Source organism: Protomyctophum bolini, assembly GCF_963924005.1.
Source record: "Protomyctophum bolini genome assembly, chromosome: 2".
NCBI lineage: Eukaryota > Metazoa > Chordata > Actinopteri > Myctophiformes > Myctophidae > Protomyctophum > Protomyctophum bolini.
In genome coordinates, this window is record NC_137863.1 from 34,483,075 (window position 1) to 34,501,637 (window position 18,563).

Genomic DNA, 18,563 nt, shown 5'->3' on the forward strand with positions numbered 1-18,563 from the left:
TGTCTGTGTGTGTGTGTGTGTGTGTGTGTGTGTGTGTGTGTGTGTGTGTGTGCGCGCGCGCGTGCGCGCGTGCGTGCGTGCGTTAAGATATATGACAGGCTGGATAGCATTCACAGTGGGACACACAAAAGAGTCGTTCAGTCGTTTGTATCCCAATTCTTTGTGATTTGACTAAAGACATCTACTGAATCATGTTATCAATAACACAAAATCACTTGATGGTTTGAGTTAGAGTTGTCTGACGATGTTATTTTGGCTAGATCTAACACCATCTTATGCCCACACGTTAAATGGCCTATTCCTGCATTGCGGGTATTGCAGGTAAGAGAGAGAGAGAGAGAAAGAGAAAGAGAGAGAGAGAGAGAGAGAGTGCCCGTCTTGATAAAATACCTATAACTTCTTAAAAAATATGGCCTCTGAATGACAAAATGATATAATCAAGACAGACTTGTAAAAGGTAAAATGTGCTTTTAGTTCTCATTGTTCTCAACCCCATGGGAGCCATGGGATTCACAGTTGCAGAAGACAAGGCAGAGTAGGTCCTCAGGGGAAGGAGAGAGAACAATTTAAACTTTGCTATCGACAGGTCAGAGCAGCAGAATACTGAAAATCATACATAGTATTTTTTCTGAATGTTTATCCCACGATTTTGTAACCGCATTTTCACCCAGTGTCAATTATGTAATGTAATCCTGGCTGCTGTGCACTCGCTCTGACAACCTGGGGAGAACAACGGACTGAACTTATACTTCCTTCACTGCTTTTTTTCACCTGACAGGGGGGAGTTTAATTCCCCGGTTGGACGTAGCGCGTGACACGTTATTCCAACCATTCCTTTCCCCTCCAGCAGGCTGGCCAGCGGGAGGCAGTTTAGACTAGAGACCAGGATTACTACATGATTTTTGTGAGAGTTTCTACCCTAGGAGACACAGAGAGAACATGTGAGAGTATTTACCCTAGGAGACACAGAGAGAACATGTGAGAGTATCTACCCTATAGGAGACACAGAGAGAACATGTGAGAGTATTTACCCTAGGAGACACAGAGAGAACATGTGAGAGTATCTACCCTATAGGAGACACAGAGAGAACATGTGAGAGTATCTACCCTATAGGAGACACAGAGAGAACATGTGAGAGTATCTACCCTATAGGAGACACAGAGAGAACATGTGAGAGTATCTACCCTATAGGAGACACAGAGAGAACATGTGAGAGTATCTACCCTATAGGAGACACAGAGAGAACATGTGATAGTATCTACCCTATAGGAGACACAGAGAGAACATGTGAGAGTATCTACCCTATAGGAGACACAGAGAGAACATGTGAGAGTATCTACCCTATAGGAGACACAGAGAGAACATGTGAGAGTATTTACCCTAGGAGACACAGAGAGAACATGTGAGAGTATCTACCCTATAGGAGACACAGAGAGAACATGTGAGAGTATCTACCCTATAGGAGACACAGAGAGAACATGTGAGAGTATCTACCCTATAGGAGACACAGAGAGAACATGTGAGAGTATCTACCCTATAGGAGACACAGAGAGAACATGTGAGAGTATCTACCCTATAGGAGACACAGAGAGAACATGTGAGAGTATCTACCCTATAGGAGACACAGAGAGAACATGCAAACTCCACACAGAAAGGCCCTTTCGCCAACCCCTATATGGGCAGCATTGGGCACTAATGATGCGGAGGCAAGGACACGCCCCCAGCACCCACAGCGTCCAAATCGTACATAGTCCAAACTTTTACATCCAAGGACCCCCGTAACTTCTAAAAGTCTGTAAAGTTACAGACCTGTCCAAGTGTCCATTACAAGATCATCCACACTGCGTGACACTATTTGAGGTTATACAGGATCCTCCTTTACGGTTATTTCCTAAAACATTCAGAGCAAAACTTCATAATGTCTTGCAATTGCAGTAACCGTGTATTTCACTTTCACAGTGACTTGTCCTCCTTCCTTCTTTATAATTGTACATTTGAGATACAGCTCCTTAGCATCAGCCACGTACACTGAAGTGTTGGCATCAAAGGGGATCAAAGGCTTTACTTTTTAATATACTATTATTTATATAAATAAATTAAATGATACAGCCTAAATCCTAACAAGTTAATCAATGTTAATACTTGCCGCATAATACTTGGTACTCATGAGAAAATAAATCTCACTATAGTTCCACGTCTGAGTTGAGTGAAACATTTTATTAGACTACATGCTGTGAAATTGAATTTGCTCATTCAGATATTTTTTTATACTGATCCTAAATGTAACCACTTTTTTTTGTACAGAAGCAATCCTAGATTTATTCACACTTATACATTCTCATTCCAATGACATGAATCAAAAAGTGTGCTCCACCAGGCCGGTTCGTCTACCCAGGGCCTGCAAACTTTGGAAAGCATTCCTAGCCAATTGGAATGGGATCTGACAGATCTGACTCATACATCTTGATCTGATGATGCCACCTGAGATAATGTGTACCGGTCTGTGTGAGTTTTGGACACAATCTGAAGAGGTAGTATAGTACGTAAAAGGTCTGTTTAGAAGAAAACCCCAAATGGCAGATAATATATTCTATCACAAATGGCCAGGACCTATGGAGAGTAATGGTCCAACGAATCAAGGGGGAAATAATTTTATTTTATTGTATTGTATTGTATTGTATTGTATTGTATAACCTTATGGTTCAAGAGAAATGCCAAGAAGTGAGTCAGCCTCTTCTTTCAATGGATATTGATGTAGACGATTATTGTGCAAAGTTTTGAAATTCTGGGTTCAAATCCGGTCCTAAAGAAGTCTCATGCTAAATGCAGTGCATTTATCCACTCCACAGCGGCGATGTTAACAAACTGTATTAAGCCCGTACTGGACTAATATATGAGTTGAAGATGACCCTGCCTGCATGGGTCATGCATCACTCATACCTCGCTCAAGCTCTGCTCCACTCAATTTGCCACTGATAATGGATGGAATACTGTAGGTCCATATTTTTGTTCACTTGTTGCAAGACCTTATACCTTTCTAACCGCTAGCCACATCAGCAAACACAATGCTGCATTTTATAAGATATATGTCTGGCCAGCCTTAGCACGCACGCACACGCACACGCACACACGCACACACACACACACACACACACACACACCATCTAATTTACAGCCTAATATTGGCAGGTATGATATGAAAATGTACAGCCAACATGTAATAATATTTAAGCCGCCATTGCTCCTCTCAGAACTATGCAATTTCTCCTTAAAACTAAAGGAAGCAATGGCCACATGCTGGTTGCAGTGACAGGGCACTAGGCACAGGTGACGGCAACTTGGCCCACACACACTGACAGAGTTGCTGCTGCCAGCGCGAGGTACAGGATCACATGCACACGCAGGTATGAGGTCTCGTTCTTGAGACGGCGCTGGCATTGTCTGCCACCTTTGTGCCACCACACAGCTGTGTACATCTCATTCTACAGGCCATTACAGTTTCAATTGACTGTCAACTTGTATACTAATTATTGCAATGATATTAAAGCGCTTTCTTCCTCTCATGAAGAAGGAACAAAGCAAATTAAGGAGCTAAACACCAGTGGTGTATAAGTAACTAAGTACATACTCAAGTAGGCTACTGTACCTAAGTACAATTTAGAGATATGTTTTACTTTACTTATTATTGTAATTATTTTACTTTACTTAAAAAATGTGAGTACTTTTTCCACCATTACTAAAAACTGACACTTAAGGTCACAAAAAGGTTGAGTTGAGTTGAGTCTGCAAGTACCTTTAGGCCTACATCATATACAGTAATATGTGGGATCTTGCTGACATAGGTCGGGAGACGGTTCATGCACATATATTGTATTGTAGGCTGTAACATTGTAACATGGTGTTTGTCTTATGTGATGACATGCCACACAACTTTTCAACGTGTCCAAGGATTTCCACATATAGTCTGTCCACGCTGGCTGCATCGTAACACATAGTCTGTCCACGCTGGCTGCATCGTAACATATAGTCCGTCCACGCTGGCTGCATCGTAACATATAGTCTGTCCACGCTGGCTGCATCGTAACATATAGTCTGTCCACGCTGGCTGCATCGTAACATATAGTCTGTCCACGCTGGCTGCATCGTAACATATAGTCTGTCCACGCTGGCTGCATCGTAACATATAGTCTGTCCACGCTGGCTGCATCGTAACATATAGTCTGTCCACGCTGGCTGCATCGTAATGACAGTCCAAAATGCTCCCACTGCAGTCAACCCGTCTCAACACCATCAGCCTCATGAGTGCTTATTGCATGTTGCAACACATGATGCCTTCCAAAGGTTCTTTCTTTTTACGTTGACATTGCTATTAGCACCCAATTTTACCATAAAAAATATTTAAAATCTGTTAATAAACCATGTCAATGACTTTGAATGAATTAAACTTATACTACCATACTTGGTACTGCTTCTTGGCAAAGTTTGTGGTTAATAAATCTACGCAATAGGAACAGAATTGGGTTGGCTAGGGGTGCTGGGTTGCTACATTGGGTGTAGTGTTTAATGTAGTACTAAATTATTTGGAACACATTAATATTATGGCATGCAATGACTTACTTAACCTGGCTCTCAAGCAGTGACCTCCCCCTCCCAATCAGGACTGCAGACTCACTGCTGCAATCTGAAAACTCATTTCTTCAGAATCCACCTGCACTAGCCTAGCACTCCTTTTGCCTTGCATCCCATTCCCTTCTTAATTGACACCTAATCTTGGACAGATGCTATTTACACTATGCAGTTGCTTACTTGCTCAAATAAATATTTTTCTTGACCACAATGACTAAGAATGTACATAAAATTTGGTTTGATGTTTACCTGGTATCCTACAGTAATTGCTTTGACGCACTAAATTGTTTTGTCTTTGCACTGTACTATTTCCAGGATAATGTTTTCAACCCGGTGCGTGCATGCCTGCGCGCGTGCTTGTGTGTGTGTGTGTGTGTGTGTGTGTGTGTGTCCACAGATAGTCTTGCGTGCTACTGGGTGTCCACAGATAGCATTGCATACTAAGCCAATCAGCATCGTATTAATTGTGCACACAGACAGCAGGCCAGTCTTGAATATAAGTATATTTTTGCACTAGGCAAATGTCCTGTCCAGCTAGTCTAGTTGTGTGTAGTTGAACTACGTAGTTTAACCTTTATAACCTGTATGGCTGGCTAGTAGTACTATGCATTCCTATTTGTGTGGCTCTTCATTCGTCAAGTAGTTCTATGACTTTTTGGTAATTTTTCGTAATTTAACTACTCAAGCTACCAACTACAAATTTGTGCAATAACATGAAATGAATATATTTAATTTTAGCATTACTGTGTTTAATTATTTTTTATGGAGGGACAGACAGTAGGCTGAAATGGGGAGAGAGAGATGGCGGGAAGATATGCAGTAAAGGCCGTCGGGATCGGGAGTCGAACCCGCGGCACACTGCCAGACTGGATTACCAGCCAAGGTGCCTGGACCACTGAGCCATGGCCCAGGCCATTACTGTGTTCTTGTACCAGAAAATACAGCTACAGTAGTTTGCCAGCTGCTAGCAGCTGACACAGTCCAGATATTATGCACGGCATGACCTGTCAAACATAATATAAATATTACTACTAAATAACCAATGACAATGTATTACTGGTAGCCAATCGCTGACATGTAAATGCAAACCAAAATTTACTTAAATCAATGTGACAACATAATAACAAAATACGCCAAAACCACAAATGACTTATTTAAAGCTATATTCACACACTACCGGTATTATCAGAGAGAATTTGTATCGGCATGGACGATTTGCACAGGATTAAATTCCCATATGTCCTCCACAATTATTACAAATGACCAGAGGTCCTGCCGTAATACCAGTCCTGCGTGAATAGGGCTTTAATGTCCATGCACAGACATTGAACTCAGCCCGAGCTATCGTAAGTCATTTTAGCAGTTTAAAGTGCCGACGTTCAGCAATGCATGTGCGGTCTTGAAATCACAGACAGTCGAGTTGCCAAATGAGCACACTGGATTTGAAAATGACATGATTTTGGTCATTTGACATTTCTACCTAATTTAAATATGTCATGCCCGTGTATGGGGCGAGAGACCAATCTGTCTAGTATTTTCTCTCTCTGTTCATCTCGTGCAAATTGTCACAGTCACATGCACACACAGCTCTGCGTTCCTGTGCTGTGTATACAGCTTACTGTATGTATGACATTACTTTTCTGTTTCATCAACAAATTGACTGTCAACTTGTGTAGCTGTAATGCAATTACAAATCTCACTTCCTCCCTTGTGAAGAACTGTGGCGCAGCAACTATTTCCGAGTCTGGGGAGACAACACGTTAAATTTATGCTGCACACACAACAGGGGGTTACTGTACTATTATGTATTATGGATGATGACTCTAATTATAGGGACCTCAAGCATAAGGCCAAATACTTTCTGTCATCTGTCAGTGACACCAATACACCATGTCATGCCACTTACTTTCTGACACTACTGCATACAGTGAAACATGACAAGACATGTTGAGAAAGAGAGCGGATATTATATCATATCATTTGTAACACTACAGAGCCCTCACAGCTACATTGCACCGCCAATCCGACAAATATGTCTCTGAGTCATAGTGTCGGAGCATTGTACCCGTTCAACCCGTCTGTCTGTGTCTATGTCCCTTTATATAATATGGCTCCGAGTCATAGTGTCGGGGCATTGTACCCGTTCAACCCGTCTGTCTGTGTCTATGTCCCTTTATATAATATGGCTCTGAGTCATAGTGTCGGAGCATTGTACCCGTTCAACCCGTCTGTCTGTGTCTATGTCCCTTTATATAATATGTCTCTGAGTCATAGTGTCGGGGCATTGTACCCGTTCAACCCGTCTGTCTGTGTCTATGTCCCTTTATATAATATGGCTCTGAGTCATAGTGTCGGGGCATTGTACCCGTTCAACCCGTCTGTCTGTGTCTATGTCCCTTTTGTGGCCATATATGGAGAACTGGAGATGTCTGTTTCTGCCTGGCTGTGTCCCTAGCGACACGGTGTTAACTTGTAGATTTGTTTAGAAACATTGTGATGTATTTTGCGTTGTGTAGGGTGGACGGCGGCCAAATGGCTAAAATGTGTCTGAATAATGGATCAACTGTACAATATGTAAATACATTGAAGGCGGGTAAATAAGCCTAGATCATAGTGTCTATGATGGAGTGCTTGTGAGCTGGGCTATACTGTAGCTGACTAACACCACAGCGTGGGCATTCTAGGATGTTTGACATCTGTAAATGCCTGACTGGCGATATATCAGAAGTTTTTAAAGTACATAATATGAGTAACGCAAGGCTGTAAGGATGCAGCATTGCAGAGTGCAGTTACTGCAGTATAATGAGTGTAGTGTATTGCATATCATGGTATACAGTACATGTTGAGGAAAAAGCTCTGAAGTTAATACAAGTAAAAGCCCACGCAGGGTCACCAATAGGGTTAATTATTTCATTCTGCATTAATTCTATTAATACAGTGTGGTAGCCTATATTGTGGGCAAAGCTGACATTTGTGTCTGAGAGAAGCACTAGAGAAAAGGTCATGTGGTCATCGCAACACATTCACACTCCCTGGAGGACGAATGCGTTCAGCAAGTTCCTATGGCAATCCGCCTATGAGTTTATTTACCGTGCGTGCAAGTGGAAATCCTAGCCTGAGGGAGGCACAAGGGGGAGGGCCAGAGTGGCGGGGCACCAAAAATATGTAGGATTCATCCCACAGGGGAGCATGAAAGTGCACAGCAAATTCCATGGAGCCAGTAGCCAACATACAGTATACTGTTTTGATCCAAAGAGAGATCAACATAGGCATCCTTGCCCCACCAAGAAACACACACCAGGCATGCGCGTGCACACACACACACACACACACACACACACACACACACGCTGTAAATTAATTATGCAGGAGTAGGTCACGCAGGGTCACATAATCTAATAGACACTGACACTAATGACGCTGAGATGACCTTTAAGAAACCTGGCTTCTAGTTATGCAAACTCAACACAATGTGCATTTTGGCATTTTATTGATGGGGTATGCAAACATTCTACATTTGTATGAATACATTAATAATGAGAAAGTGAAATAACATCTGTCTGCCTACCCCAGTTGGCTGTGAGCTGTCACCATCACTCAAATTGTTCCTAAATTATGCATGCATGTATGCAAGGCACTTGAGAAAATGTCAACCAATCTTAATATAGTAAGATTTCTTGGATACCGTTTTGCAAAAAACAACTGAGTAACAGGTAAATGTAATCAGTGTGTGTGTGTAACATATTTCGACCTGATAATTAAAAGGTCTAAATGTGTTTGTTTCCTTTCTTTTATAGTTACTGACCCCTCTGACCACCCATACTTAAAACCCATGCCACCTTTAGTTTCAAGATTAGGAGAGCCTCTGAAAGAAACTTTAAACCTAATGTTCTATTAGATGTGGCTGCCGATCCCTCACCATTCACTTTTCCAACATGGCGACGTTCCCCTTTAAATAACCACTACCGTAGTAACCTATTTCCAGACATTCTGTAAAATGGGTTTTCTGTGTCCTTTGCAGCCTACCAGGCAGGAATGCAAGATAGATAGAGAAGCGTGGCAGTGAGAGATAGTTAAACTGGTCGTGGCACATGGCGTTTCAATAAGATGTCCCTTGAATGATTTCAAAGCCAAGTGGCATACCATTAAGGCCTTGGGGGTATGACACACAATTCTGAAATGACTTGGGGGGCAGGGGGGGGTGGAGTAACAGAGCATAATATGAGACCACACCGTGTCTGCTCAGCAACTCAAGCAGCTCCACTCAACCTCCCTCACTCTCACTGAACCTCCCTCACTCTCGCCGCTTTCAATTGATGTCGGTCTCGGTCTCTCTTTTCAAATCCTTGCCCCGTCAAATGTGCCGACCCGTATTGAGGGGAGGGGAGGGGAGGGGGGGGATTGCCAAGGCTGTAAAGAGATTTTCCGCCTGCTCCCTATAACATTTTATCTTTCCGATCAACTCTGAGTCGGTGTCTAGGAGGCAGTTTGTCAACAAACACAGATGGTGTGAGAGGACGCAATGGGGCAGATACACATAAAGGGTGGTTTAACACACACACAAGGAGGGAGTTAAAGCCATACCGTTTGTGCAGAAATAGTAAGCACAGTGGGACAGTAAAGGTGCTTTTAAGGAGGGTGGCTGGTTAGAAATACAGTATACTGCTGATAGGCTACTGACAGTTAACCAGTGCCATCGCACGGTTAACTAACCAGGAAGAAACTCAACATGTTAAACATGGATTAAAGGCAGTCATACATGGATGGATGTTAGTTAGTATACTATTCACAGTGGAGGAGACACAGAGACAGAGTTTACCTAGACAAATACACAGAGTAGAAAACAGCTATACCTTTGATGGTTCAGAGCATGGTTGGTTGAGTACCTACAAGGAAGTGTTGATCAAATGCTATTTTCCTGTTGCCTTGGTGAATAAATAAGGCTGGGTATGTGACCTTGGGCATGGCTGAATCTGATACACTTGCTGACAACGATTAATGTTGCCTTGGTATGTGTGTGTGTGTGTGTGTGTGTGTACTAGAGGTACTAGAGGTTTGGGACGCTCACATCTAGCCACTACTGTACTGTACGAGAGTACGTGGCCTCACACCAAATTATTTGTTTCATTTGAGGATGTCTTAAATCAACACAAAAATATTATAACTTATTACTTGTTACAAAAAGTAATATTCTTGCATTACTTTTAATTGAAAGTGCAAAGTAACTCTATAGACTAATTAGGCATTTACTCTAAGGTAACAGAGGCTAAGTCAGCTTTAACCCTGGAATGATTAGCCCTGGCTGTTTATGATGAAACTTTTTAATTATCATCCAACTAAATGCACATTTAGCAGAACTAAGTAAAAGGGATTAAAATATATTTTATATATTGATTTCCTTCTTTCAATCAACTCGGTTGTGAATACACTTTAATAGGCTACAGTTGTATTACAATTTGGGGAAATTATAAACGTCATTGTATCTGGAAGAAACAGTATATGTTTTTGTTGCCACAACTATTCAGGATTCAAGCATTTCACATTCAATGGCAGGGACTTTGTTAAAGGCTAATGCAAAACAGAAGCGGGGAATGTATACAGTGGCTAACAGTGGTCAATTTCCCTCATGAATGGGAAACAGATTGGAACATTTCTTTCTTCAGGACCAGTGGAGTAGATAGTCCTTGAATGATAACAACATGGGTTAAATATAAACTGAGGCTGGGGGTGTAAACATCCTGCTATAAATGGAAGCCTTACAAATCAGTTACCACTGCTGGTTCAGCTTCAGTACCACATGAACTGTCCACACCACACCACAGGCACGCACGCATGCACACACACACACACACACACACACACACACACACACAGTCTACAACACCAATTTGTATGGGTCACGACTCGAGACAGACTGTTGACTAACGAAAAGAGGGTGCTGTTTTTCCTTTGTTTTGCTAATGGGTACCCAGATTGCGACTCGAGTAAAAATCCCATTTTGTTTTCCTACATTTCAAAGATATGAATAAAGAAATGAATAAAATAATGTTACACATTTTAAAGGAAACAAACAAATCTAAGAAATTCAATGAATAGAAATAATAATAATAGGCGTGAAGTATTGTGTTGTGGGCTTGTAGATCTGCTATTTTGTAGATCTGATAATCACTCTTTTGGGTCTCGACCTGACAAGTTTGGGAAACACTGCTCTGCAACATGAACAGTCTACTGAACATGACATATTTCTGTCAAATTCATGAGTCTCTCTATTCGTTTTCAAGCACACACACACAGACAGAGACACAGAGGACACCCATGTCGACAAGCAGGCAGGGAAGGGCCAAGGGATGGATTGAGTGCGCAAAACAAGCAATCTATCTGACTTGTGCGACAGCTGTTTAACATCTGCCGCGTGTCAATCGAGAACGTGGGAAAAATATCTACTTGAGAATGAAAGAGAATGAGAAGTAGGGAGAGAGGGCAAGGTGAGATTTCACCTTAGATACTTTAAAATGTGTACTTGTCAAACAAAAGTTTGACGAGTACATCTTAACAAAAAACACAGTGCAGCACGTTGTTTTGTTTTGTTTTTCTTCATAGGCAAAGTACAATGACAGATTGATGCATGACGACATATTCTGAGAATGTGAGTGGGAGGAAGAGGGGAGGAGAGCTGTTGTTGGAGAGCAAGCTGGAGAGACCGGAGCAGCTGGGGAGGGGGAGAGAGAGAGAGACAGAGAGAGAGAGAGAGAGAGAGCATCGACTGCATAGAATATGGCATGACATAGTGAGTAAGTGAGACGTGCGTGAGGACGAAAGAGAGAGAGGCAGAGAGATGGTGAGTTTAGAGAGGGAAGGGAGGGAGAGATCGGAGAGAGACAGAGACAGAGAGGAGGGGTGGCAGCCTCCAGAGTGGTAAACTTAATTAAAGATTTTATTTTTTCCTCTGACAGACTGACGATGTGCAGTCTGGTTGATGAGCAGAGGAGTGGAAAGAGGGAGGGAGCAAGGCAGGAGGCGCAGGAAGATAAAAACCTAGGAGAGACAGGGAGCGACAGAGAGAGAGAGAGAGAGAGAGAGAGAGAGAGAGAGAGAGGGTACAGTAGGTTCAGAGAGGAGAGCAAGCAAGAGCAAGAGAGTCAGAGGAGAACAGAAACATGTACTCTTAAGTTTTCTGAAAAGAATGCTTTTGGTAGTGAAGATGGAAACAGAGAGAGAGTGGACGCACTCTGAGCCACACGTATAAAATGCACTTTGGCCAGAAAGGGATTATTTTTTCACCGGAAGGAAAAATCTTGTGTATGGGTTTTCTCTTGGCAATATCGGTAGAGAGTGCAATGGAGTAACTAAAAATATTTTTCTTCCGGTGAAAAAAACAATCCCTTTCTGGCCAAAAAGTGCATTTTATACTGTACAGTACGTGTGGTGGGGGGCTCAAAGTGCATCCAACACGGAAAGTAGGCTTTCTAATAGCACAAGCCTATGTATTGGTGAGTATAGAGAAAGCGTTATTTTTGCTATAGTTGAGAGGCTGGTCTGCATTTTATGCGAGCGCAGGAAGACAAGAGTAGCATAGCTGTAATGCAAAGGCATTAGAGCTATGGACCAGAGGCTAGCTAGGATAAAAGCAGTTAAAAGAGCACAAAAAGTGCAGGTGAGAAAGGGAGAGAAAGGAGATAGTGGGTGTGTGGATTAAAAAAGGTCCCTGAACAACAGAGCAAGCAAAATGCTCTCATTAGCAGGCCAAGTGTGCTGTTGCAACTCGCACAAAGGTAGCCCATCAGAGTCTGGGGTCACAAAGTTAGATGACGCGGTGGCAAAGGTGTTTCCCTTTATTCCCCTCTGCGAGGAAAAATTAAATTAAATGTCAAATTCTGTGAATAAAGGTAACACTATATAATTGTGCTTCAGTGCCACGGGTACACAGTTTGTCTAACTATTCGGTCTCTTCAATGCCGTGCATAACGTCACCATCATTCAGCAGCACAACTCAATATATTGCTGAGCTTTGCTTTCATACCATTTTGGATATATTTGGCAGGGGTGTTTTCTTTGACTTAATTAAAAGTATCAATACCGCAATACCGCATCAATATGTAAAAGTACTCTGTTACAAGTAAAAGACCTAATTTATGTAAAAAAGTATTGGCATCAAAATGTACCAAAAGTACCAAAAATAAAAGTACCCATTATGCAGAATGTTCCATTTCACAAGACAGGAGTGTCAACACAGGCGGACAGGACAGGACAGGACAGGCACCATCTCGTTGGTTTTTGCATGATGCTGCTGCTGCATGCTGCTGTGATGTGCAACTAACTACCGATACTGAATACTTTGTACTTTTGAAAAGAAGTTCAGGGTCATCTGCAATCATTTGCTTATTTTGGGGAATATCACAATAGTTATGACTTACATTCGGGGAATGCAGTGAGCTAAACTAAAGTGAATCCACACACAAATCCATTTGCAAACAAAATTATGAAAAACGAAGCCAAACGGTCTATACCCTAATTAGTTATTTTCTTTCTTTTGTACCATTGTTGGACACAGCATTATCAAGCAGGACACATTAGTCTTCTCTTAATTGGAGCAGGCCTCAGTTTTAATTACACAATGGCATAGGCTTGCAGAAAGACTCCTCATTTGTGGATTTAATTACAGGAGGTCTTGCTCAAGGCAAGTCGAATAGTAAATACAAAGTCAAATTGAGTCGAATAAAGAGCAGAAGGGAATCAAGGGATCGACTGACACATGAAGAGTCACTTCATTTTGCCATACACCACCATACAGTATCATGATCCGATTCAAATCCCACGCCACTAAAAATGTTTCTGATATAAGCCTCAGATTAACTGTTGAATTGTGGTCAGACAGACAGTGATGGGACAGGAATTAATTCAATGTGTTGTATCGTACGGGCCCCTCTGCTGTGGAACTCACTGCCTGAGGATCTCAGGCTGGCAAACTCAGTATCCTCATTCAAATCGCAGTTAAAAACTCACCTATATTACACAGCCTTTTTATGAAATGTTGTATTGTGTTTGCATGTTTTGTTGTATTTTTACTGTTATTCTTATCTGTAAAGCACTTTGTAAACTTGTTTTTGGAAAGGTGCTATATAAATAAAGTTATTATTATTAAATGAACGCTTGCACTGGCAAACTCTCATTTGCATCACTTCCAAGGTCATGGCAGAAGGCTGCAACTAACGACGAGGCCCCCTAAACTCCCAAACCAACTATCCCAAACCAAGTATTATCTAAGTCCTTTCTACAAGGCTCTACTTCCAAAGGGCTATAAGCCATGCAGAGAGTTTTTTGGAGACACATGCCAGTGAGTCTGTCTTGACGGCATGCCAGCATCGCTTAAGCGCAACCTGGCTCTGACATTCCTTCCAGCAAAAATAGGCTGAGGGAGTCAGGGACACAGGAGTGTTTTTCTTTATTCCTACCCCACAACATTCCTCGAAGTCCTGATGAGCAAAGAATTATGCCTAATTAGTCACCAGCCTGCCACGGTTTATTAGGAACGACAATGGCACATCTGTAGCTGAAAGCACAATTCTCTCTCGGTTTCTGTCTTTTGCTCCGTGTCCCCTTTCCGTGTGGCTGTCTTTCTCTCCGTGTGTCCTTCTTTGTGTTTTGCTGTCAATCTTTCTCACTGACTCACTCTCTCACTGAACTCTGTCGCTCTTGACAGAATGTCTCTATACAGGCCTACATTCAAGGTGCTCACACTCACTGTAGGGTTCAATGTCATTATGAAGAAAACAAAAGCTTGTCTTTCTGTCTCTTTTGTATTCTTCTCTCTCTATTCTCTCTGTCGTCTCTCAATAGCAGCAGCCAGAGCAGCATTACAGAAATAGAAGACATTATTGCAATGAATAATTCACAGGCACTTCTGTTATGTATAGCAAACATTGCTTGCATCAACATTGGACCGTTGCACAGCTACTCTGTCAACACCTTTGATGACACGATAATCTCGCGCTGGGGTAGGCTACATTCATAAGGACACCATTAGACTTGTGCGGTATCTATGTTTCTGGGCAAACGATCAACTGATCAATTATAATCTATCTGTCTGTCTGTCTGTCTCTGCCCCTTGGTCGCAACCTATGTTGAGCTTGAACCTGCCTGATCATTCCTCCTGATATAAACTTTTATGTAAGAGGAATCCAACAAATTTGGTTGCATATCAATTAATGTATACATGTTTAGGGATATTCTAACGCCTACTAAGGCTTTTGTGAGCAGACAGTTTTTAAGTTGCTTGATTAAGTATTTTTTAAAGATTTATTTCTGGGCTTTTTATCAGACATGCATGCCGGCCTTCTTATACAAATCCATTGTAACTTCCAACTGCGTCCTTTTGGTGACTCATACTGCCTTCCTAATTGGTGAGGGGGGCCAGGGGGCCATGATTACCTTCATTACTTTTATTGTATTTTTGAGTCATTCCACAAAACCAGTATGATTTTCAGGTGAAATGTATCGATTGAGTCACCAAAATCTATTTTGAAAAGCTTTTTTTATCATCAATTGAAATGTTCCCTTTATTTTTTATTGCTGGTCATGATTTGTTTTTGAATAAATAGATTGGGATTCTACGAATCTTATGAACAACAGAAAGAGGCAATTTCACACCTTATTTTACAATGTTTTATAGTCATTTATACTCTCATATGTGGTAAATCATAACAGCTCAACTCCATTACATGGAATAAGGATAGAAAATGTTGTGAAAATTATGTTTATTTCAACAATATAACTGATTTCTTAATCTCATGCATGCAATGTGTTCTACTCATAGGGCTCCAATTTCGTCGCCGCCTTTACCCGCAACGCGGCCCGCAATTCAGCCGCTGCCCGATCTTTTTTGCCGACACCGGTATTTGCGCCTGGGCGTGTGGTCATGGGCGTGCTGGCACGCTTTCCCCTAAATTGCTATTTTGGTCAAACACATTTGGGAAAGCGTATGCCAAATTAGTTTGGTAAAGAGCGGCACGCACCGCGCCTCAATGGAGATGTCCACGTAGTGCAGGCTGCGTCATCTCTCCTTATTCTACTATGCAAGCATGCATCTCTTTGTAATTTTCATAAAATCAGCAGAAGTGAGTGCCTGCCACTTCCTTGTGTTTATATAATTGTATAGTCAAAGAAGGTATTTGTGCCAGGCCCAGGCATTGTGCGCGATTCCATTTGCTCAAGGCAGCAACGCAACACTCTTCCATGGGCTATAGTAAGGCTAAGAAATTGAAGCAATATAGCACTAACGGGCAACAGATAAGGGATCTCTTAAAGGCAATGGCACGTGGACTGGTGATTCGTTTAATTATTGTAACGCCCAAACCACACCTATGCATAATATAACGGGTAACGGAGGTGTTTTGGGGATTTAGACAGGTAACCAAAATACCTACTTTAGTGGGGGAACACCCCTTCCCCACTGCTAAATCCCAAAACGGTGTATTTAGAAAGATCAGACGAAAATGGAGCCCGTAGAGTAGTGGCCATCTTGAGTAAAAAAATCACAACCCTGTTAATGTAATGCCTGATATGGGAAAATATGTTTTTCTGCTAGTTAAAGATGTCCTTAATATTGTGGGGTATACTATTCAGAAAAATAAAACCTTTCGGTCAAAACATTTTTTAAAGGCCAAATCATACCGGTTTCGAGGAATGACTCTTTTACAGGTCTAGTAATATATCAAATATGAAAATTCCTGAGTATCAGTACATTTTCTCTCTCTCTCTCTCTCTCTCTCTCTCTCTCTCTCTCTGTCCTCTCCTTTCATGAAAACCACATTAGACAAGTGATGAGTAGCCTACAACAGCAACAGCCAATGGGGACATGCACGGGTCTGGGAGATCTTAATTAAGAGACCCATTTATAGATGGCCCCTGCCCCCTCGTACCAAAACAGCACAGCCCCGTTGATGTTGACAAAAGCCCCTACGTGCCTGTCTGCGTGTCCATAATATGACTTCATGTCTGTGTATGCAGCGCACTGCAGGCTTTGGGTGACCTTCTGTAGAGGTTTAATGAGGGAATAGATGTAGAAGGCCAAGCGGAGAGTAAACCAAAACAAAGTTCGCAGGCGGACATCCATGTCAAGATATGATGTCTCTAAACAGGTGAGAAGGCTTGAAGGGTTTTTTTTTTTTTTTTGCAATCCTCTGTTGCATATTCACACGTGTATCATGCATTTTCCATGGGGTAGTTACGCATTTAGTAAATATTAGTCTTTAAAAGCCTACAAAAAACATTGTACTGCAGATCATTTTTACTGTGTACATCTGTGTACAGTGATTAGGTAGTGCACAGGTAAAAGGCCATTTTGTTTAAATCAGGCGTTCACATATGAATTTTTGGAAAATTATGGTCCCATTTATTAAAAATGACCATAAAGTCACGTATGTTCTGAGGGGCGTGGCTACCGTTACAGTCTATGAACGGGAGCCACCCCCCGTTCAGTCAAAATAAAAACCAAGCCAATGGCCAGCTGGTCCCAAACGGAGCCAGCCAATGGCCAGCTGGGCCCAAACTTATCTAGAAATATGGCGACTTGCAGCGCAAGGAATTACAGGCTTCATTTTACATCCATGTTAGACCCGGGGAACGCTTTGTCCATATGGTCTATGGTCTAAACGGATAACCCCAAAACGTCCTGAGGGCCGTTTTCCATTGAGGTCCTACTGTATATTAATTCATTCATACTGAAGGGACTTTTCACCATCAGCACTGGCATACACCATGCAATGTACTCCTTCTGTGATTCCTTGTAGAGTAGAGTGTGACATTCATTAAGATATATATATACCGTATTATACGTGCATGATTCATATAATGTAAGATGTGTCCTATAGGGCAAGTAAGCATGAATAAAAGAACAAATACAGCTTTCTCTTATTTCTGGCAGCTATATCATGAATTTAAATTGATTTAATTTAATTTACATGAATAATGCAAGCATACTAGTCACTCCAAGCCACCTCTTAGTGTGTGTACCACTTTCTGGTGCAGACCAAAGCACGATGTGAGCAGCTGGAATCACGGAATCAGATACATTCCATGTCTAATAAAGTGGAAATGTTGAGAGAGAGAAAAAAAAGCAGTTTGCTGAATATATGGCATCCATTGAGATGTCTTATATGTGTATGATACGCTTGATGCAGGATGTGCCCTGGTAGTTCAATATTAATGAAAGGGTACATTCTCAGAAAGCAAAAACAAAACAAAAAACATCACTACTTCAAGCTACCCCATCGAATCAAAGGAATATTTAATACAGGGGCATTTCACTGAGTTTTCCAATTCACATGCGTACACTGCATTTCAACAAAGTCCTGTATAAACCATGCTCCAGTGAGTGCAACATAGCCTTCAGCACTGCCAGGGGTAGTGGGACCAATCCCATGTGCAGCTTAATGATGAGAGCAAGGCTCTAACATTGCCAGAGTTCGGCGTTTGTTTGTGACTTTGGTGAGACATCGCTAAAAGTGATGTCAACGTATGCTTCACGGCGATACATATGACATTAAGAGAGACCCTACGGTTGTACAAAGTACAAACAAGCTTGTAAATACCTGGATACCCATTATTTGTATTGTAAATGAGATAACGGCTGTGCCGTTTGTAAATTAGCTAAGAGAAACCCTACAAGTGTGCCGTGTGTGTGTGTGTGTGTGTGTGTGTGTGTGTGTGTGTGTGTGTGTGTGTACTTGTGTTCATTTTGGGAGCCTCGGTAATACATTAGTCGTGAGGGGCCTGCAGATTGCAAGCATGCCCAAGCCAAGAGCCAATTCTGTTCAGTGTCTGCATAATTGGCAGTCACCATATATGGAGAAGGCGATGCTATACGTATCCTGAAGCACTTGTTGTAGAGTTTTGCGCATCCACTATTGTTTGTGTTCAAGAATTTGTTGTTAAATGT